A 22,457-nucleotide genomic window follows, 5' to 3' on the forward strand; every position below is an offset into this window, starting at 1 on the left:
TTTTTTTTTTTTTTTAAATTAATGGTGGGGAGGATCATATTTGAAGCATCAGATATGAAAAGTAATATCAGCATGAAAAACATCAGCTTGTCCTTCTGGTTAAGGTAACATTAAAATATCCCATAAGGAACATCAAGTTGTGTTTTACTTCTAAAATGCTACTGCTAGTTCTCAATTATCAATATGATATGGGTATTCTTGTGAATTTATCTAACAAACAGCAGTGCTGAGAAGCAATCCACCTTACAGCTGCTTCTTCTGGTCTCTCACTTAGGGCTTTGTCCACCATTTCTGATGCTGGCAGGACTGACACTGATGTTTTCCCTGCATAGTGTGAAGGGTGCAGGGCTATCTGAAAAAAAATGGGAGGCTTTCTGAGATCAAAGCATACTCTACAAATCTATTTTTCACCCTAATTTCTTTTTCTTTAAACGGAATTATGCAACATCCATAGGCTTGTATCAAGAAAGGAATAATATGGTACATAAGCTCATGTCAGCAAGGATAAATAATTTAAAAAAAAAAAGATGTGAAGATGGAAGGAATAACCTAATCACTTATTTAAAGTAGTTTTGATTTTGTATGAAGGCAGAGCTGGCACATATTGTAATACATGATGTACAGCGCACCTGGGCTGGGTTCATGGCATATTCCAAAGGATGTTTTTAGAAGGCATTTTGTTTCACTGTCTCTTCTTTTTTTGATGATTTGACCAATAATGTTTTTAATAGTTCATGGCTGGTGAGGCTGCTTCTGTATCTTCCTTTGTGCCCTAAGTTTGAGACCCTACACCTCACTTACAATTTGGGAAGCAGGAGAAAAATGACATTACAAGAAACCATTGTGCAAAGAGCATTAGGAAGAAGTAACAGGTCGTAACGATATGGATCGTACCTTGGCATAACCACAAACCTCATTCATCATTCAGGAATCATTTACCTTTTGTAGTGGTGAATTATCCCTGCATGAGTTGTGCTTTCATCTATTAGTCAAAACTCATGTTGTAAACTAAAATCTTAAAAATTAAATAACTAAATTACACTTACAGTACTGGAATAGCTGAATCGCAAACAAACAAATGAGCAAAAAAAGACTCCAAAGCTTTCCAGATGGCTGGTTCCCACTGATGTACATTTTTTCTCTGGAGCTTCAAAACATGTTTAAATTATGAAATTTGGTGTGATTACAAGGACTTGGCAAGCACTCATTAAGGTTTTAGTCTGAGGAGTGATACTACAGAGTTAGGAAACTGAAGATGAGCAATCGCGGAGTTGTATGGCTGTCCTCGTGTGTGCACAGCATTGCCAGCGTGTGTTGTAGGGCATGGGACTCCGGTTCCCAGGGTCTGACTTTTTCATGTGCCGCACTCCTGCTGCTTCCTTAGGCCAAACCCAGCCGTGGCAGAGTTGGTGAAACTGGTGAAATTGCATCAGTAATTTATTTGACTTCCTTTGCTGAAAACCGCTTGCTTAGCATCCCCTGTGCTCTGTCTCCAGCTTTGGCTGAGGCCAGGCGACTTTGTACGTGTATCCTCTGCTCCTGGCAGTTCTCGGAGAAGTAAGGCAGCCAGTGAGTACTTGGCTTTGCTGCTGCAAATCCCTTTGTGTTGCTGGGGCAGACTTACTGCTCCACAGGCAGAACCCCCTTCCTTTGCTGGGCCAGCAGAACAAGGGGGAAAGGCGTGTGGTGGGCAGTCTGGAGTGGGAGACAGCAACAGTAACAGATGGTGGGAAGGAAAGTGAGGGGGAGTGGAGGATGACAAAAAAGGAAACACACAAACATTTTTTTTTACTATCTGTTTTAAATATATTCTGAGGCTGGCAATGCTGAGTTTTCAGTTCAAGCAGTGCCTCGCACCCACCATCCAACCTGGGGTCAAGCTGTCAAGCAGGAAAGCGTCTTGTACTCCAAGTGCAGGGGAAGCACACTCCACTGCGGCAATGGTAGGGACAAAGACTGGAGATGTGCCTCTGATAGCAGATTCGTACTTGAGAGAAGTGGGAACCTTCCTTTGCGTCTCGGCTCCTCCTGGCTGCAATCACAAGAGCCTCTCTCCAGCTCCTTCAAGTCCATCCACTGTCAGCTGTTTAGGACCAGGGGATAAAATCCTGTTACACAGCCTGAGGAGAAAGCCAGGGCCTTCCTATTGCATGACTGACTGAGGCTGCTAGTAAGGACACCACACTTTTTTTCTGATGCAGTTTGTTGTCCAGGTGATGTTTGAAGGAAGTCCTTTCTGCACTGGTCTGATGATAGAGACTGCTCCTCGCTCTGCAGCAAGGGCAGGTTGGTTATTGATACCTCAAGATACAGGGTTAAGGGCAGTATTAACATAGAGAAAAGAGGGAGGAAAAAAAACACCCAAAAAAACACTGGCGTTCTTCTAGTAAAAAAGTTACCCCTGGAGTTAGCAAGAACATTACAACATTGTGTGGTGCTGCAGAGAGCAACCCCTGCTCAACAGCAGACAACAGACAAATCACTCTGAATTATTCAGCTGTAGCTTAATTATTCAAGAAAAGGATGTGGCAACTATTCATGTCAAAAGGAGGGAGGAGGTGGGTAACTACAGTTCCCTTGTGCAAACCTGGTGCATGCAGGGTACCCACCGGCTGTCCATACTGCACTAACGTCAAAGAGGTCCCTCAAAAGGGACCTTCTGTCATCCCCACCCCACTGGTCCCCAGGGAACAACACTGCCATTGTTCTTGCATTGATGTCGCATTCCTGCTGTCCGTGCCTGAGTAACATACCCTGCAGTCAGCACGTACATAAGCATTCAAGTGACCAACCTGTTCTGTACCTACTAAGGAGTGGTTTGCTGTATGCTCCTCAGATTTATTGCCAAAAAGACAGTTCCTTTGGGGCTCAACCAGCTGCTATCTTATGCATTTGTGGACTCCTGCCATGTGTCACAGCCAGTATATGAATTAAAAACAAATGCTGAAAGTAAGGTGAAGAGATAAATAACAACATAGCAGGAGGAGATGCGCTTAAGCCCACGCAGTGGATGCGGTGTGACTCCTTTCTAATAACTCACTGTCCATCAAGTCACTATCATGTGTAATAACCTGCAGATGGCTCGGCAGTGGGTGGCATTAATATACTCGGGCCCCTCTGGCATACGGGTGCCCTGCACTATCCTTCCCACCCTGTCTTTTCACCAGCAGACAGCCTTATGCCTTGTTGCTGACTGTCAGGTGAAGTAAGCAACACGCACTCGCTGTCATTCAAAACACATTTGGCTGGCTCTCAGTGGGCTTGTACGCCTTCTCCGGGTGGGGAGGAAGGACAGGTGAGTCTGCCCAATGTCACTGACTTTTTGCAACGGTACCAGAAGAGAAATGTGACAAGCAGCAGCAGAACTGAAATATCAAGGATATTCAAACAGTTTGCCAATGTGATTTTTTGTTTGTTTGCTGTTCTGTCAAGAATCACGGTCTGATTACACACATTGCCACTTTCAAGGGACATCGCTGATGTTGAGGCAGTATGGAAAGCCTCGGGGTACTCCGCATGCACTAGGACTTACACTGTATAAATGCAAATACAGACTCAGATGACATCTAAATACTTACTGCACTTTAGTAAGATCAATGACATCATGCAATAATTTCTCAGGGAAGTTTCAAGAAAGAGAAAACAATCTGAGCCATAGAAAAGGAAGAACAGGAAGGTATGTCCACAGGAGGGGTATACAGCGTAATGTTATTAGCTAAGTTACTTTTCCTAGAAGATCTGAAGGAAAATATAAAGAAGCCGATTCAGAAAAAGTTTACATAGGACTGGAAGGGACCTTCCACTGGAAGCGCTGTGTCATATAATCCATGATAAAAACATAAAAACCACAAACTGAAGAGTGTCTAGACTTCACTGTTTACATTGAAGAACTACTGCAAAAACTTGCCACTAATGTTAGAGAGCATATTCAGATTTCCCACTTAAATTTATGGATGGTGAAATTACCTCCATTATTATAAACCAATCACAAGTACTGAGATACTAGGAAAATGGGTGTTGAATAACATCTGATGGGACTGAAAACAAAGGACAGTCAACTGCTAAACTAAAAATCACACACGAAGATGTGTGGGTTGGACCGCATTGTCTTCTTTTAGGGTTGAAGTCTTTCTTTAGACTGAAAAATCCTAAACTGAAAAATCCTTGCATTTTGCATTAATAATTAAAGCGAAGTACTTCCGAGTGAGCACAGATTTGTTACAGTTGATTAATAAGTCTTCCTTTACAATTTCCAATGAGCAGTTTTTATGTCATCTGCTTGTCTTTCTATATATAATTTACAATACTGAATATTGTTGTTTCAGCTGTGGTTGTGTTGATACTCTTATGATTTACCTGCAGGCAATGCCAAACCCGTTCAGCTCACCTGAACATTAGACAAAAGTCATCTTGATTTGCACCACTGCAGAGACATATTCAGTAAACTGAGAGGGGGGAGTACAAGCAGGTTCGAGAGCTCAGCAGGCAATCTTTGCCTCATTACCGATGGGTAAATACATGGAAGAAGAGATTGGAGGTGAAATGCGCGCTCTCATACATGTTTGGGGTCAGTGGGGCTTCGTTCTTCTTAGGACAGTAATGAGAAATGATCTCTCAAAAGTGAGAAAGGAGCCCCAGGGCTACCTTGGGCTGCTGCCTCTAGCACATAGTAAAGTCTGGCAGCAACAAATCCTGCCCCTCATCAGGTCACGGGATGGGGACGGGGATGCTGATGAAGGACAGAGATCCTTGTCTCACACACATAAAAGCTGACTGGCTCCTTGTCTGAAAGGCTTAATAGTACTGTGACATTTTTGATACTGATGCCATTTTTTTGGAAGGTGGAGATCCTAGTACCTTAAAAGATTTAAGAAGTATTGCTCAATGCTAAATTTAATTTCTTGTCATTAAACCGGGCAAAGAAACTCAACCCCTTTCTTCTAACGTCCAAACGGAAAAACACAATCTTATTAGCAGCATTATCCTGAAAGCTCTGTTTTCCTCCCTGCTGCATTATCCAGCTTCTGGAGGAACTCTTCTCCAGCCCCATGCTTCTGTCCTGCTGCATTCAGAAGACCTGGAGCATAAGCCTGAAGATAAACATATCCCAGTACAATGTGGAGACTGTTTAGTATCCTGAATAGATCCACTATCACACTTTTGAGTAGTAATATTCACTCCTTTTAATAAGAAAGACCTCAAAAATAATAATTGCAATGTCTGTCATTAATATTATATTGTAGGCAGAGGAAAAAATTCCCTTTGTTCCCACTCATACCTATTATGTGCATCTTTGTGTGTGTAGCTTCCTGAAAAGCCTAGGAAGAAGCCAACAGTCTTTCTGAAAAATTATCATAGATAATTTTGTTTTATAATGAATCAAGGATCTGATACTGGAAGAAATTTTGCTTGTCAAGAGAGCTAGTGTTTAATAAAGTAACCTCAGCTTTTTTAAATCAAAGCATTTGATGGGATATGGGTGTGTAACACAAAGATATCACAGCTGATACAAATGATTGGGACCTTGAATGGTCTGGAACAGCCCAAACACCTGGTATTTACAGGTGTGGAAAATGAACAATCTTGTGAAAAAAACTTGCAAAAAAGGAAAGCTTCAAGAAGAAAATCTCTTTAATTTTGCCATGTCCTCCCTAACCAAAATATTTGTGTAGCTGAGCATTTTGCAAGGGAGAGATGGTAGAGACATCTACAGTGAAAACTGCCAAGACTTTCAATATTTTGCCAAAATTTTAACTACCAGACTAAAATATTCCAAGCCTCAAGCTGTAACAAAATGGTCCAGCAATATTCATGAAAATGGTTATGAAAAAGTATTTTTAATCAAAATTATTTGCCCCAGCCATGCTTTGGAAGTAGATGAGAAATCAATATATGTCTGCTTCAGTCAGCAGTTTGCCTCTTGAGCGACCGTTGGATTGCCTTTCACATTAAAGACGCACAGATTTGGCTGCAATGACAGACTTGGAAAATCACTGATATAAGTGGATGCTTTGGTATTGACTTCACTGAGACCGGTATTTTACCCATCAGTATCAACCTCAGTACCATTAGAGGCAGATGATAACACATCGAGTACAGCCTTTTGGCAGAAGAAGCAGCAAAGTCCTCCCCGGGGAGTGTGCAGATCAAAAGCCATGTAGGGACATGCACCATAGCTACTGCGTACAGCTCCGAGCCCAGGTTAATAAGTCATATTGCTTGGAATGTTAGCTTGAGCATCATCCTAATTTTTTTAGGATTCCAGTAAGCTCTGAGCACAGGCAGAGCAGCCTGCCCCAAAAGCTATGCGGACGTACTACCTGTGGCATAGGAAACTGTTCTTGTGCAACGTGCAGGGCAACAGGAGATAAGGATTGAAAAAGACTAAGTGTCCTCTTAAGCTTGCACATGTTAAGGACTATAACCGAGGAAAAATGTCTTTCATTGCTAGCTCTGAACTGACTTGTGTCACAGCACTATAGTAGCTATGTACAAGAAGACCAAAATAAAAGCTGCAAAGGGGGCATTTATGCAAGTATTTTATTACGGCGCTTAATTATGCACATGAAGCTTTCCTTAGTATTCCATGTCAACATATTTAACCAGTATCATCCAGGCTCAGAAATAAAGAAATTAATGATCCGAGCAAGAGGTGGTATGAATCGGTAAGAAGCACTACACATGCTAGATTGACATGGGCTGTATCAGAGATTGTCTGACTGTGAGCTAATGGTGTAGACCCACAGCTTCAACATTCTCAGGGAATTTTGCATGTTCAAACTTCAAATAACTACCATATTTTTACACCTACTGCATATTTTCAATCACTACAAATGCTGATGTCCGAAGAAAATTTTGCCTTAGACAACCTGAAAATAAAACAAATTGTAAAATGTCCTGCACCCTTGTATCAGATAAGAAATAAAAGCAAAAGATCACGTTACTTTACTAAACTTTCCACGTCTTTGGAAAAACAATTTTTAATCTGAGTATGCTGCAGATGGAGTAGGTTCCTCTGAAGACAGCTGTAGATTTTTGCTGATATGATCAGGTGATGTGGTGTTCTACCTCTACCAGCGGCAACCATTTTAAATGCACTAGGTTTCAGCTGATCACTTCAGAGGTTAGGATTTTTTTGCTGTGTTTCCTGGGGCATTTTGTTTTCAACTGACATGAATTGTTGGCATTGTTCATCTTTTCCTACGGCTTCTTTCTAAGTCACGAGGGTGAAATCTTTAGCATTTGCATACATTTATATGTGCTATTTTAACTAGCAAATGTTGTCCTATATTGACAAGCCACTCTTAATAAGGGAAACACTAATATTTTGCAAGGAAAAAAATGAAACAGTACAGCTGTATCTTGTCCTCAGCAAGGCATCAAATCAACCTAAGAATTAGCTGAAAATTAGAGGTTCTCAGATGCACTCCTAACTCATCCCTAACTGGCCAAGTCACACTGACTGCTGAAGTCAGAAGGAAATAAGTGGAGAAACAAAGATGAAAGCATCATCATCAGTTGCGCTGTGTTTAGAAGTCCAAGTGTGTAAACAGAGTTGTACCGCAATGAAACTCGCAACGCAGGAATTAATCTCGATATGTGGGCCTGACCCTGCCCCTTATGGCTGTGGGGAGTTTCAGACCCTCCGTATGGCCTTTCTTTCTAGGACTTTAAACATCTTTTAATGTGAAGTCCGCTTGCTGTTAAAACTGACATTGTCAGTACCTCTGGTTTTCTTGAAGAGTCATGGTCCTGACAACTGTTCCTTTGATGACTGCCCTTCTTTCAATGAACAAGTCAGGTCAGAGGGCTGACATTGGAAAGGGAAAGACTGTGAAAGAACAAAGAACGGCTTTTTCTAAAGAAACTATACTTCCACTAATTCTGAGATGCCACTAGTTGCATTTCATGCAGTCACCTATTATGCTAAAACTGTTTCAAGAACCACAATAATGAAGATAATAAGCCTGAATTTTACCCTGGAATAAAATTCTCTCACACAGGCAGGCAGACATGACCTGTTGTCATGTAGAAGCCATTTTGGGGGGAAGGAGATAAGAAATCATGGGAAAAGCCAGGCAGTGTTATGGACCAGAATAACAGCCAGTGCAAGCTCTAAAGGTCTGAACACAAACCACACAGGGATTCCTAGGGAGAGTCCAATACTGTTTGCTAGTGAGTATGCCATTCTGCCTCACGGGAATTAAAATATTTTTTATTACTACTTTTATAATAATTTACTTAATTTACATGCAGCTCAATAGCAAAAAGAAAAAAAAAAAGAAAAAGCAATGAAAAAGACATGGAGCATGGAGCACTTCATTTGTATACCCACAAATGTATCCATTTCATTCCTTTAGAAACAAACACTTCTGGAACCACAAACAAAAACCTCTTCACTAGCACCGTGTCCATCTCACATTCAAGCCCATGCCCTCCATTTTTAATGGCTATAATTGCTGCTCCTATATCCTGTGTGTAAACTCGATCCCTTTCGCCCTGCCAGCGATACTGGCCTTCATCCAGCTCATGTGCTTCTCATGCAGGTTCCTTTGTTATTTCCTTCCCGCACCTTTTGCACGATACGCCCACCCTGAGCCTTAGCTGCAGCCTTGCTCCCCTTCATTGATTTCTAAAGATCGACCTCTACCACCATGCCCATGAGGAATTTCTAATTGAGTAGACATAAGCAAATATGAACATCTGCTTAAAATAACACTTGCCTCAATTACAGAAACCCCTTAGTCTGTAGGTCTGCTGTGCTGACAGGCTGTCCCTGAAATCATGCGTCACCGTTGCTGTTGTTCTTGGTCACCCCTTTGCTTACTTCTCGACGGCAGCTCCGGGAGCACGGTGTCAGCTCTTGAAGGCGGAACAATTTTTATCACATCCTGGTACAGCATCTGGTGCCAGCGGAGAGTCTCGGTCCGAGCTGGATTTTTTACAGTTTATGGTATTGGATAATATACCGTAAGCTCTGGCCACTGCATTACCAGATCAAGTAGTTTGTGGCAATGCAACATCCTTATTATGACTGTCTAGCAAAACTATTTTAGATTTTCCTCCACTGCTTCCTCAGCTAACCCTAGATAACTTCTTCAGCTGTAGCTCACCGCTTCTCCTTACTGCTGAGTGCTGTCACCACCTCTTGGTGCCAGGGTCCTTTTGGGGTGGCCGGGCTGCAGGGCCCAGGTGGCCAAACTTGCTAGTTCACTAACGAAGTCCAAGAGGGCAGGCTGTAGGACAAAAGGGATGGGGAACCTGCTTCGGCTGTAAAACTCAGCACTTTGTTTGTTTTTGTGGGCGTTTTATGTTTTTTTTTCTTGACACGGAGGAAAACGCTTCCCGTAAAATCATGAGGAGAGAGGGAAAATTGAGACCAGGCACACGATGATAGCAAACAGAGGAGCACAGGGTGCTACATGGCAGTGGTCTGCAGCCAGCCACAAGCTGTGAAAGGGCTGGATGGAGGATATTCGGAGAGGGAATCCCACGCTCCTGACCGCCTGTGCGCTGAGCTCAGCTTGCTTGCCCAGCACTGAGCCTCCTCTACCGCTCACCTCAAATAAACCTCAAGGAATCCAACTGTCATTTTGAGACAAAAACTGTCAGAGTTTGGGAAGCCTCCAGCGGCCTCTGCAACACCGCTTTTTCTCCTCAGCTGCGTGTTGAAGACAGCAGGCCTGGCAGGAGCCGGGAGCACACGGGAGGGATTTCCTTCTCGCCCATTCAGCCGCCCTTTAAAGACATGTAGTAAACACAGGCACGCCGGCGCGGGCATCCTCGCAGGAACACCGCCCGCGCGGCCCCCCGTGCGGTATATGTGCGTGTATAGGCGGCCGTGCGTTGTAGAGGAGTAAGGTATAGCTGCGGGCGGAGCTCCGCGCCCGCGGCCCCGCCGCCCACTTGCCATGCGCTGCCCGCGGCCCTGCGCGGCGGGGGGAGGCGGCTGCCCGCGTCCGGAGGAGGAGGAGAAGGCGGGCGGGGGGAGCGCGGCGCGGCCCGCCCAGCCCAGGCGACGGCTGTGGCGGTGGGGTTTCCCCCCTTCCCTGCCGCGTTTCTCCGCGCTGCGGGGGTTGAGGCGGGCGCGGCGGCGGGGCCGCCGGGGCGGGGGAGGAGGGAAGGGAAAGGGCGGGGGGGGGGGGGGGAAGGAGGAGGTGCCGCCGCTGTGGGGCGGGCGGGTTGCACACACACACAGGCACAGGCACAGTGTGCGGAGGAGGAGGAGGAGGAAGGAGGAGGAGGTCGTCGCCTCAGCGCAGCCCCGGCACCCTGCGCAGCGCGGCGGGGCCGGCGGCGGCGCGCGCCCCCTGACTCCCGCCCCGGCGGCGGCTGAGGTAAGGCGGCGGCAGTGAGGGGCTGCGCGCGCGGCGACCGTTAGGGGCGACCGTTGAGGGCGACCGTTGGGGTCTGGCGGCGGCATCGCGTCCTTCACGGGCAGCGGCTCTGCCCGCCCCTCCGCTCCGGGCCGTCACCTTGGGCTCCCCGCTCCGCCCGGGGCAGCCGCCGGGCGGCTCTGCCGGCCCCCGGCCTCCTCGCCCCGGCCCGCTGCCTCAGAGGAGATGGACGTACACACACGCGTATGCCTGTGCGTACGTGTGTGAGATTTTATGTACATCTCTATATGCGTGCGCGTGTGTGTGTGGCTGGGGATTGAATTATTCTTCTCATCTTCACTGCCAGCTGTGCAGCTCGTTGTAGTTTCTGAGTGTATCCGGATTTTGTCAGCGCTGGGCGGTGTGACAAATGTTTCTGTGTAGTTAAGTATAACTTTCTTGAGGTGGTTTTTTTTTTTTCTTTTCGTTTTTCTTTTTTTGTTTTTCTCTTGGAGAAAGGAAGGCTCACCTTTGAAGATTTTCTTGTTTGTTTGTTTTCTTTCAGATGTATTGAAAGGTCTCTTGGGATACAAGTGCTTGTGTTGCGTCTGTGTGTGTGTGTCATTTACACGGATGTTTATAAACACTTAAATTTCAAAGCAAGGTGTAGAAACAATGTTTCCATTTTGCCAGCAAGCCTGTGCACCGTATTTAATGCATAACTTTGAATTATGTGCAGTTAGACACCTGTTACTTAATCCTGTTTATCCTTTCCAGTTACAGTTATCCAGCCTCGGTCTTCTTTTTTTAATATCTGAAAATAATTACAAGTGTTTTTTTTATGTTAGCATCTAGTAGAAAGCCAGGAATCTAATGCATTTGTGAGGTATATAATGTGCGTTTATTAGGTAATGCTTTCTCAAAGGGAGGTGATTTTGGAAAGTTATAGAATAATCTTTATCTCTGGGGGAGTTTATATAATGTTAAAGTGTCCATGGGGAGGCATCTGTAAGAAAGGCGGGCAGTAGGGGCTACAGAAAATCAAAATCTTGCACAGCATCAATCTTCAGTAAAGCATGCATCGTGTCCTCTTAATATGTAAATAATGTTCATGTTTTCCAAACTTCACTTGATGTTGCACCGTGACATTTTAAGTTTAATTATTGGAGTTAATGAGGATGCTAGAGAAAATGTCGCATTTCTGATTCCGCAAGAGGATGGAGCAGATTCTTTCATAACGCATTTGTATTGATGGTTGTATTCTGTAGTTTACTTGAGCAATTTTAGCAAGCTGATAATGTTAATTGCTTAAGGTTATTTTCTCTAACTTCTGAAAGTGTTATGTCGACAGTATTTGCAGGCTTTCTCCGGATCAAGGGTACCTAATATTGCTACATATCACAAAATAATTATTGTTATATATAGCTGTGCAATTTTGTATTATACAGAGACAGTTTCTAAATATGAGTTGGGAATGGATTTATTCTCCTCTGCCGCCAATAACTTCGTAAAGTAATTAAAAATAAATTACAGATTTCAGGAATGAGAATTCTCTTCCACAACTGTTAATAGTACTCTGCCTTCAAATGTCAGTTTTGATTAATCTCTCGATGATATCACTAAAAACCAGATATTAATATAGAAGTCAAACCTCTGGTGAAAATATAACTGCACATAGCTGTCAAAATAAAATTTTAAGATCCAATTTGATTGCTGAATGTGGATACATACCGGTAGAGTAACAATGCCTTTTATTTTATAGACATGCGCCCACGCACAGGAGCTTTGTTCTAAAACAGTATTTTCTGTCATGAATTTATGCATAGCCTACACTCTCCGCTTTTTCTTAGCATGCAGGGAAGAAAGAACCTTGAGGGGGAAGAGAGAAAGACCAAAAGGGGGAGGAGAAAGAGTTCATATGAATTTCCCTTACTGACAGAGGAAATACCTCTTTGTTATATATCACCCCAAATCACTGGTTGTGTTCTGCTTTCACCTTTTCTGAAATACTGGCGAGTTGGTTTGGCTTGATATACGCTGCTGACTTCTTTTGCAGACTTTGGCCATTTGTTCCAGTAATATCTGGCTGTGGTGATGAACTTGGGGCTAAGCTGTGAGTCTGTCAAGTATTTGTTACAGCTTTGTAGGAACTGATGGCTTTATTTTTACCAGGTTTACATATACTGTGTTGAAAACTTGTAGGGGTATAATTTCCATGCTTATGGAGATTACTTACTTTGTATTTTTAATTTTTTAACTTGTCATTTTTTGTCATCTACTTGCGTTGTTTAGTGGTTTACTTTCCTTGGTGGTTTTAACAGCTTAATTGCTCTTCCTTCCTGTGTGTAATTTGAAGACTGAAGTCTGAAACTGCTGTTTTAATATTTTCTTTAAAATTGAATTAATCCCTTTTTCCAGGGGAAAGGTAGAAAGTCACAGAGGAATACTTATCAGAATTTAAAAAATGAGAACAAAAACTTAATGCAGGCATCTTACCTAAGAGTGGCTAGTTATGAAAATTGATACCTCATCGATTTCTGAGAAGGCTGGTTTCCTCTGTAGTTTCAATCATCTGTCCCATTAGATTCGGGGAATTGTTGTAAATTAGTTTAGAAGTGAAATTTTCCAAATCATAAAATCTCTGGTTGCTTGCTAGTGGAAATCATTATTAAAGGTTGCATAAGCGTTATTTGCAGGATGGCTGCAAAAAGTAGCCTGGGCTTAGTTCCATTCTCTAATAAATAGATGCATTGTGCTACTTCAAAAATTGCATAATTGATGGCTCGAGTTCATTTACTAATTTTGCAAGATATGTAACACATCCAGTTTTGGGAAGACTCTTTGATGTCTGCAGAAGTTGCACATAGTGGAGATGTTCATGAGCCAGACTGTTAACTCTTCAAAAGTTTTTTGATTATGCTGTTCAGGACGTCTTACTCTTATGAAAGATGCATGCGTAACACCACATCAAAATGACCTAAGAGCATGCATCAAAGGCTCAGATAAATTTTATTCAGTGGGACTTTGAGAGCAGGCATTGTGGTCCTCTTGCTGCTGCAGGAAAAGCGTGTGTTGACTTGACTTTGTCGTGTGATTTTTGGATTTTGTATTCGCAAAGATCTGACCTGTAGAGGGTTTGAATATATGGGATGGCAATGGCATAAATACTGAAAATACTGTGCTTTGACATTAACCAGCCTGCTTTGCTTATGTTCTCACCCTGTGAGCACTAAGCTATGAAAATCTATCGATCTTGTTGGTCCTTGCCCATCTTCTTATGGTAGTGGTCTCTGGAAGTTTTGTAAATATGGATAAAGAGGCTTGTGAAACTGCAGAAGAAGACAGATTCCCAGCCATTCTGGAATGAATTAATTAATTATGCCTAATTTCCATGTTCCAGGAAGACATGCTGATGTACCTGAATACCTGGAATAGGGCCACAACATGGGGGAGAGTATCAGAACAGCCCTTTCATAGAATCATAGAATCATTAAGGTTGGAAAGGACCTCTGAGATCATCAATTCCAATCTGTTAACCTAACTGCCTGGTCCACCTCTAAACCATGTCCCTAAGCACCACATCCACACGTTTTTTGAATACTTTCAGGGACTGTGATTGTACCACTTCCCTGGGCAGTCTGTTCCAATGCCTAACCACTCTCTCCATGAAGAAATTTTTCCTAATATCTAATCTAAATCTCCTCTGGCACAACTTGAGCCCATTTCCTCTCATCCTATCGCTTGTTACTTGGGAGAAGAGACCGACCCCCTCCTCACTACAACCTCCTTTCAGGTAGTTGTAGAGAGCGATAAGGTCTCCCCTCAGCCTCCTCTTCTCCAAACTAAACAACCCCAGATTTCGCAGTTGTCCTCACAGTGCTAGTGCTGGGACTCTGTAGTTTTCAGGGCAGGATGCTCCCGAGCGGCTTATGTGAGGCACAGAAATAGATGGTGCAGCACAATTGTGGCTTTAGAGGTTCCTTTCCAGCAGACTTCTGGATGATGAGTTGTTGATCTTTTCCCTGCGAGGCTGTCACTGCTGGGATCTTGGAGGAAAATCAATACTTACATCCCCTCCTTTTGAAGACCTACATCAGCTTATGTAAGGTAGTGAAGTGGTGTGGTTTCTTTTGTCAGTTTGGCTATACAAGTCATTCTAGGTATCATCCACTGAATTAAGAACTCATTAAAGCTGTGCCTGTGCAACAGCAAAAGAATCTTGATTTTTTGGACAAGAATGAAACAAAACTCTCTCTTCCTTGCTACTGAAGAGCCCAGCCCTTAGGCAGACTGTTACGAAGTCATACTGTCCTGTTTGCCTTGTTACTAGGCTTGGATGAATAGTATTTGTGAATGGTTGTCATGTTTCTTTTCACCTTTGGAGTTCTAAGAAGCACCAGTCAGCCTTTCCGTGGGAGGGAACCTGTTCCTGGGGAGCAGTGCAGGTGTCACTGAAAGGTTAGGTTGCCTTAATGTAGTGTATCTGCTCATGAAAAGGGAGAAATACGAGGTCTCCAGCTTTTAAGGCCACTTGCCTTTTTCGTGGTTTAGGTTTCTGTGGCAGAGGAGGCTATTATGTTGATCTCTGGCCTCCCGTTCTTTTCTGTTGCCATTTACTGGTGTTGAGCTCAGTCTTGATCCTGTCCCACCAATGGCAAATAGCTGGTTGTGGGACAGACAGTATAGATCACAAAGACCATAGATAGGGCATGGAGCAGTCTCACTTGTCCTCCACTGTTTAATGATCAACTCATTTAACGAGTAGGTGAATCCATAATCTGACTTTCTGCAATTGCTGCATGCTATCTGGTAGAAAATCTATTCCATAACCAGTAAGTGCTCCCAGTTCCTGATGCTGTGTGTCTTGTCTTTCTTTTTATAATAGCAAGTGATTGAAACTTAAGTAGGTGATTGGGAGCTGCCATACATCTAAAGTTAGGGCCTTTCTTTCCATTTTATATGGAAGCTGTTATTGTACCACCATGAGGCCCTACACTTGGGCAGTTAAGGGTCACTTGCTTGATCTTTTCTCAAAATAAGAGGTTATTTCTTTAGCCAGTAGCAATAGCTGGGAGCTTTAGGCAAATGAGGTGAGACAGTCTGTTTGGAACGCGGCCTACTGTAAGGTCTGTTTGTGGGGTTCTTGAGGTTAGTCTCGCTGAAGTAACGACACACCTCTGCCCTCTCCTTTCTGAAGAAGCTGACTCTATTCAGTTGACTTCGGGGCTCTCAAATTGTAACTTTCTTTGTGAGCTAACCTTGCAATTGGCAATTTTAGAAGACCGTGAGAAGATGTATAACGTTACAGGTGCTAGGTTCAAGAGTGACTGCTCAGATTGAATAACCTACATTGTTCATTTTCAGATGTTGTACTGATAGGTTATTTACCTGAAAAGTTTTAATCTAAGCTTGGTGTCTGTATTCTCTTGTTTTTATGTGTAATACCATCTGAAAATATGAAGAGAGAAAAAATTTACAGATGTCATCCACCTATCAATTATATAAAAGCATTTTATATCTGCCGTTGGTCTAGCAATATGCCATCTGAGAGAGAATACATATTCAACTTCAGAAATGTTTGCGTGCACTTTGGTAAGGAGGAAATGGGTATGAAAAAGGTATTAAAGAGCAGGCTATTTATTCTTGAAGTTAGAGGTAGATTTCCTTTTCTAACAATTTCTATATTGAACTTGAGCACACACTCTCCTGCAGACTGGAAGCAATCAGTCAGGAGGTTAGTGACTAATAAAGGGGGCAAAAAGAGTAAGGACTTGAAAGGTTAATAAGAAGCATCTCTTGGATTGCAGTGATCTAGAGTTTCCATGATCCTGTGAACAGTGTGATGTTGTGGAAAATAACAAGTAATAAGGGAGGTCTTGTGAGATGTAAGCTGTGGTTTTGAACAAGATAGGTTGGATGAAAGAGCTTCTCATAACAAAGTGGTAATTTTTCCTCCTTGATCTTTTAGGCCATTCCAAAACTCTGCAGGCTTTTCTGTTCCCATTTTTCTCCTTCTTCAACGTATTTATTTCCCATGCCTGAAATTGCCATGTCTCTCACATTTGCGTTTTGGTTTCCCTTCCTAAGCTTGTGGAGATGTTCATCATTGATGTTGCTGTATCTGCTATACTTGTTGCATGTACAGATCTTCCCTCCTCTTAGCTGAGGCTGTGTTCTGGATTCAGGATGCTTGCCCCTGTCTCTGCCTTTAGACATCTGCACTGCTGCTGCAGCTGCTAAAAGGAAACATGGGGAGGAAAGGAGTTGATAGCTGTAGTAAGAGCCTATTTGTTTTGAAATACACAAATTAGGATAAAAGTTCTTAAAAGACAAAACAATTTTGAATATTGATACCTTTATGTAAGTTGCTTTTTTTGTTACGTAGACATGATGAGGACCTGTTACTGTAATTCTTACAGAATTCCCCTCAGAAAAGAGTGAGTGGGAATGGAGGATGAATGCCTGATTGGGAAATAGAGCCATGGAGTGGTTACTCTGGCTGGGCTAACATGATCTGTTGAACCAAATTGAATTGGTATAATCTTTTCTATGAAGGACCCTGATCAGGGAAGGAAAAGCATTTTTGAAGAAGGAGGGGGAGAGATGGGGCAAGAGGCTGATGAATTCGCTGCAGGTTTGTTTGCAGAGATGACAATGAAGCATAACTCTGTTAAAGGGGAACTTGGGTGGCATGGTGTGGCAATGAAATGGACTGTGTATTGCTCCTAAACCCTGACTGCAAGGCAGACAGGGGCTGTTGAGTGATTTGATTTGATTTTTTTTTTTCCTTCAGATATAGTTCTTGAGGATTGGTGCAGATTAATTGGGCTCTCTGCTGGATTCGGAGAGCTGTACTGCATGTCTGACATCAGCAAAGAATAGACTGAGCAATTACTGCTTTCTGGTCTTTCAGTCTGTGTTATTTGTGTACCGCTTCCCTAGCAAAATATGCTTACGAATAATTGTCATACATTAAATGACAAGGGAAGATGGAATGTGATTGCAGGCATATCAGAGCAGCTTGCAAATTAGGTGCTGCAGTCTGGCATAAGAGCTGTTAGTTGCAGGTAATGCGAATACTTGGGCATCACTGCTCAGCTGGTAATTTTCACATTGGAAATCTCCTTTATCCATGTATGCTGCAGGAGCAGGGGAGCTCTTGGAAATTCCCCTCAGCGTGTCTGCATCCCTCACGTGATGAGCTTATCTGCTTGGATTGGGGAATTCCCATGCTGAAGCAGAAGGTGGGGGTTTCTGGGGCGGGGAGATGTGACCTGGGTGAATAATTGTAGGCTCAAATAGGGCAGTCTGAGTGGGGAGGAGATTCACCTGCTGCTCCTTGTCCTGGGGGGTGGTGGTGCCATATTCTCCCAGGCAAAACAGCTGGGGCTGTGAGACCCTGCCAGGCTCTTCTGCTTGCTCTAAAGCTCGGAGAAGTAGCCCCTGCTGTACGTCTGTACTTACCCTGGGGAAGGACTGTTGGTCCTGTAATTTCTCTGCTGCAACTAAACTGATACAGTGATTCCCCGCCCCACCCCCCCAAATCCTTCAAATCTGGCAATCTCTAGCAGAATCTGGCTGTTCTTTTTGCTGATGCTCTGGTTTTCAGCTATGAAATACATAGTGGCTTTTCATTGACCCGTGACTATAAGCAGGTGGCAGGGAAGAGAAATAACTTCTGAGAAGACCTTGGCCCAGGTCACAACAAAATGGACATAGATTTTAAGTTGCACAGGTTGCTGCTTCCCTGCATTGACATTGGTATAATTTTGCTAACCTCAAGCAGACCTTCATCTACTTGGATGCATCCTAAAGCATTATGTATGTTTGGCCCTGCATGCTTTTTTTTTTTTTTTTTTTCCCCTCTCCTTCCCAGACTGAGAAAGTACTGGGATCTGCACAAATACCTAGCCTGGCAGGCACGTGCTGATAAAATGGTCTCCTTTGAGATATCCTGATGAGACCATAAGGTTAACTTTGAAAAGTCATAAAAAAAGAGTTTGTAACTGTGTGCCGTTTTGTGTGTGTGTCTTTATACAAGAAAATGTCTTAGAGTTAAATTAGTATTTGCATCAGGTAATGGTAGTATTTGCGCTGCTTTTATGGGAGCGGTTGCCATCTCTTCCCATGTTGAATTAATGAAGACTGACCTTGGAAGAAGCGTATGGTACTTAACTGGACTTGCCCAAGAGAGGGTTGAAAAGTTGGTGTAGTGCTGCTGAACTTGGTAACCCATACTGATACTTTTGTGAATGGATGTATGGATTGTGTGCATAGGAGTGAGCACCCCAAATGTCTGTTATGTGAACTTAGCTGTTAATTACCTTTGCATTAGAAAAGAAAGATAGCTGATGATTGCTTAATTTTCTGGACTGAGCTGGTAGTAAATATGTATGGGTGCTTAGATGGATAGGAAAAAGAAACAGCAGTATCAGTCTTATGCATTTTGCTTTTATCTCTCTTGAGAGCTGTGTGATTATTATTATGGTGAAATGTTGAATGCTGCTGTTCCTATTGCATGTTTTTGCTTAGTTGGTGTGGAAGGTATAAATCTTAATTTCTGCTAGTCTGGTTGAGTTCATTTAGAAGGATTCTTATTAATGAAGTCTGTACTGCAAAATTGTAGTCCCTGTGTGGATAGGGGAATCACAGCTCGCTTAGACATTTATCTTGTAGTCCAGATCGCATATAAAAACTTAATCACCATTTCTCTGCTGCATCTTCATTTTCAGTGCTGATCCCTTCACTGAATTGCAGCCTGAGAAAAAAGAAAATGTGTTGGTCTTTGGCTATGGTGACAGTCTACCAGTTGATTTATTCAGGGTTTTGTTTTTTCTTTTTTGTTGTTGTTTTTTTTTTTTAAAGGTAGACAAATGATGCTCTCCAAGTTTTGTGCAGATCCCTGTGTGTTAGTTTCTCTAACAGCTTTCCCATGGTGAGCTAAAAGCCTTGTGTAATGCAAATGCATTTCTAGATATGGGGAAATCAAAAGTATATGTTTGCGGTAGTTCTTTGCTATACAAACACATTTATTTTGTAAATGCTTCTTGTATTTTAAAACACGAGGTGAAAGCAATGCTTACATGCGTAGCTGTGAATTGGCATGAAGTAGACTACTTCTAAAAAAAAAAGTAAGCTTTATTGCTGAGGATGTGGCTTTTTAATAATGATCTTTGTGACATTTCAATTTTCAAAACTAAATCAACTGAATCAATCTGTCAAGAAATACATGCTCTGATTTATATATATTTGATTTAGTTATGCTCAGTTAAATAAACAGTGCCCTTGTAATCTTCACTGATCTCATCCTGCTTTCATTTCTAATTTATCCTTGAAAAGACACTGCTCATTTTAATTTAGTATAACCACCTCCTCTCCCCACAGTAGAACAGCTGAAGATGAACATTGTGAAAACAAAGATACAATCGCAGATTATATCAGATACTTGGTATGTTAAAAACATCTATTGAATTGATCTGAAATTACATGGAAAGATATACAGGTAGTTTTTCAGGTAATTTTGAATCATCAGATGATTGATATGGTGAGTAGTTTTGCATGATTCAGGTGCTGAGCAATGTGGCTATTACTTTAAGGCTTTTGGAAACTGGAAAACAGATTTTGAAATGCACAGGTAGAAATGGCAGAGGGAATTACATTGCTGTGTAAACCGTTGCATTATACGGTTTTAAGAAGTTGGCTCCATCCCACTGTAATTTAGTGTCAGAATGTTCTCTGTGTATTTTCATGTAATTTTCATTGTCTCCTTTTTTAAATAAAATGGAATTGTTTTCTTTACAGAACACAATCTTAGTACAACAAAATATGAGAGATTTTCCAGTCATGTAAAATTACATTAGCCTTTTTGTGGGCTGAGTTTTTGAATTATTTAATTTTTTCTATTCCCTTAATAAAGGCTGATGATCTCTAAAAGAATTACCCCTGCCTTTAGCAGCATTTAAATACTTATGAAGACCTTCATGAGTAATTTGAAATTTTAACCAAAACTTGGATTGCGAAAGTGTTGCTTTGCCTGGTTCATCTGAAAGATCTGTGGAAGTATTTCTTCAAATTGTTAGAGGTAATAATTATCAGAGTAAGGTGTTAGTTTTGTTAAAAGCTGTAAAACTATATATGTAAAAGTTGTAAAATTGTAGACCTGTGGTATTTGTTAGGTGAGGTACATCTCTTCCTTAGAAAGTAATTGGTAACTTAAATGATAATTGCTTTTCTGGTAATATTGCTTAATTTCGTAAACCATTACATGGAATCCCTCAGTTACAAAGAAGCCAACTCATCATTTCAGTTGAAAAGTAGGTGCTTCTGTATACATACTTCTTTTTGCAGAAGCTGAAGAAAAGATAATACTTCTCGGTTAATTTTAAATCATGTAAAGGAATTCTTATTTAAAGATGACTGAAAGCAAATGAATCTTTTTTCCTTCCGCCTCTTCATGCTATCATCACATTTTGGGTTTTAGAAACAAAAGAATATTGTCTTAAAGGTTTTGTCAGGGCATGTTTTGCTTGGCTGAGTAGTCTTCAGTTCAGCTGGTAATTAGCACATCTCTTAATGACTGAAACATAACTTTCACAGAAGTTGGCTCTCCATGTTCAGTGCTGTCTATTGGCAAAGTGTGGGTGTTACGAGCATGTAACCTAAGTCAATTAGCCTTGTATTCAACTCAAAATCACTTTGTGCCTCATGTAAGGCACCTTTCGGAAAGCTGTTGCAATTCATCTGTTCTCTCTTACTGTAATGCTATTGCAACTGCGTTTATGCACCTGCAGTTCTATCAAGCAAGATTCATAGGTCAAAATTGTGTGTGTCTGCTTACTGGTCTATTCTTTTAATTGTTAAAAGGGAAAATAATAATAGAAAAAACTGCTGTTTGAGGAGTGTATCACTGGAGATGTGGTTTGTTCTGCTCTCACTGCAGCTCAGTCTGAGCAAAGCCCATGAGACAAGGATTGGTGAGATGGCGTTCTTTGAAGAACTGATGAGAAGCAGGGTATATAAACTTTACTGTTTATTTCAGCCTTATGTCTTTCTTGTTTGGGCTCAATATGGTAAGTAGCTCTGTAGATCGTGCCTAGCTCAGTGCTGCTAGTATTGCTTTCCCATTTGGGCCATGTTTTGGCCTTGCAAAAGTTAGAGCAAGTCACTTAATTTTTCCCTTCCTTGTGGCTTCCCATGTTTAGAAAGAGATTTTATCGTCACCTTCCAAGGTATTAATAAAGCCTGGGTGACGCTTGTCTGCAGAGTGTTTTGACATTCTTTATGAACAGTGCTATAGTTGTTGTTGATTATTGTTATTTTGTACCACTCTACTCACTGCCTCAAAAGCTGACAGTTGCATAATACCACTCAGAAGCAAAGCAGAGACAGGGAGTGGAGGGAGAAAAAAAAAGGCTATTCTATCTGACAGATAATTGAATAGCTTCTATTTTGTTGGGGTTTGTTTTGGTTTTTTTAATCTTTAAATTTGACCTGACAAAAGAAAGGTAACGAGACTCTAAATAGTGTCAGGAGTTACTTGGCAGGAGGTATGCCACCTACAAGAAATAAAACTGACCTGAGTACAGCACGCTGCAACTACACAAACCCAGCCCTTCAGAGCTTCAGGTATGATTAAATCAGTCTGTAGGTTTTGCAGGTGCAATACTTCATTTGACTTCGGAAATGTATTTGACAGTATCCTATTGGCTATACATCCAAGGTGGCTCCAGTTATTCCTTCCAAAGTGAAGTGTATATTCACAAAGTTGTCTCAAGATGCAAATGCTTCTGACTGTAGCATTAGGCTGACATGTACTTGCTAAAAATGCTCTTTTTCAGGAAAAAAAAAAAAAAACCCTCTAGTTTGTGATATCAGCTGTCAAAGACTGCACTTTTTCAGGATGAGAGAAATTGCTGGAATTGTAGATCACTGCATTGAGGCTGATTATAATTTCTTGAAAATTAATTTTTAGCTCAGTTTAAGCAGAGCAAGGAGTGGCTCTTAGGACACATTTGATCCTGTAGTAAGTGTAGTAGTGTTTTACTGGGTTAGAATACGTAACTTTTTGTGGCACAGGAGGAATAGGGACCCAGCCTGAAAGCTCCTTCTTTGCTGTTTGATACTGGTTTGGAAATTCCACCA

At 42.0% G+C, this 22,457-nt stretch overlaps 1 protein-coding gene across 5 annotated transcripts in view; it reads left to right on the top strand.

Moving 5' to 3' along the window:
• The first annotated feature begins 10,221 nt into the window (after nt 1-10,221).
• The window catches only part of PLCB4 (phospholipase C beta 4), a 208,890-nt gene continuing 196,654 nt past the window's right edge, over nt 10,222-22,457 (top strand). For all 5 annotated transcript variants that reach the window (XM_087775128.1, XM_087775126.1, XM_087775127.1 and 2 more), the window contains exon 1: nt 10,222-10,337. The gene's annotated coding sequence lies outside the window, so the exon portion shown is untranslated. The remainder of the gene's footprint in view (nt 10,338-22,457) is intronic.

Source organism: Nipponia nippon, unplaced genomic scaffold, assembly GCF_047370975.1.
Source record: "Nipponia nippon isolate SJK-2023a ecotype South Korea unplaced genomic scaffold, ASM4737097v1 scaffold_4, whole genome shotgun sequence".
NCBI classification, from domain to species: Eukaryota; Metazoa; Chordata; class Aves; order Pelecaniformes; family Threskiornithidae; genus Nipponia; species Nipponia nippon.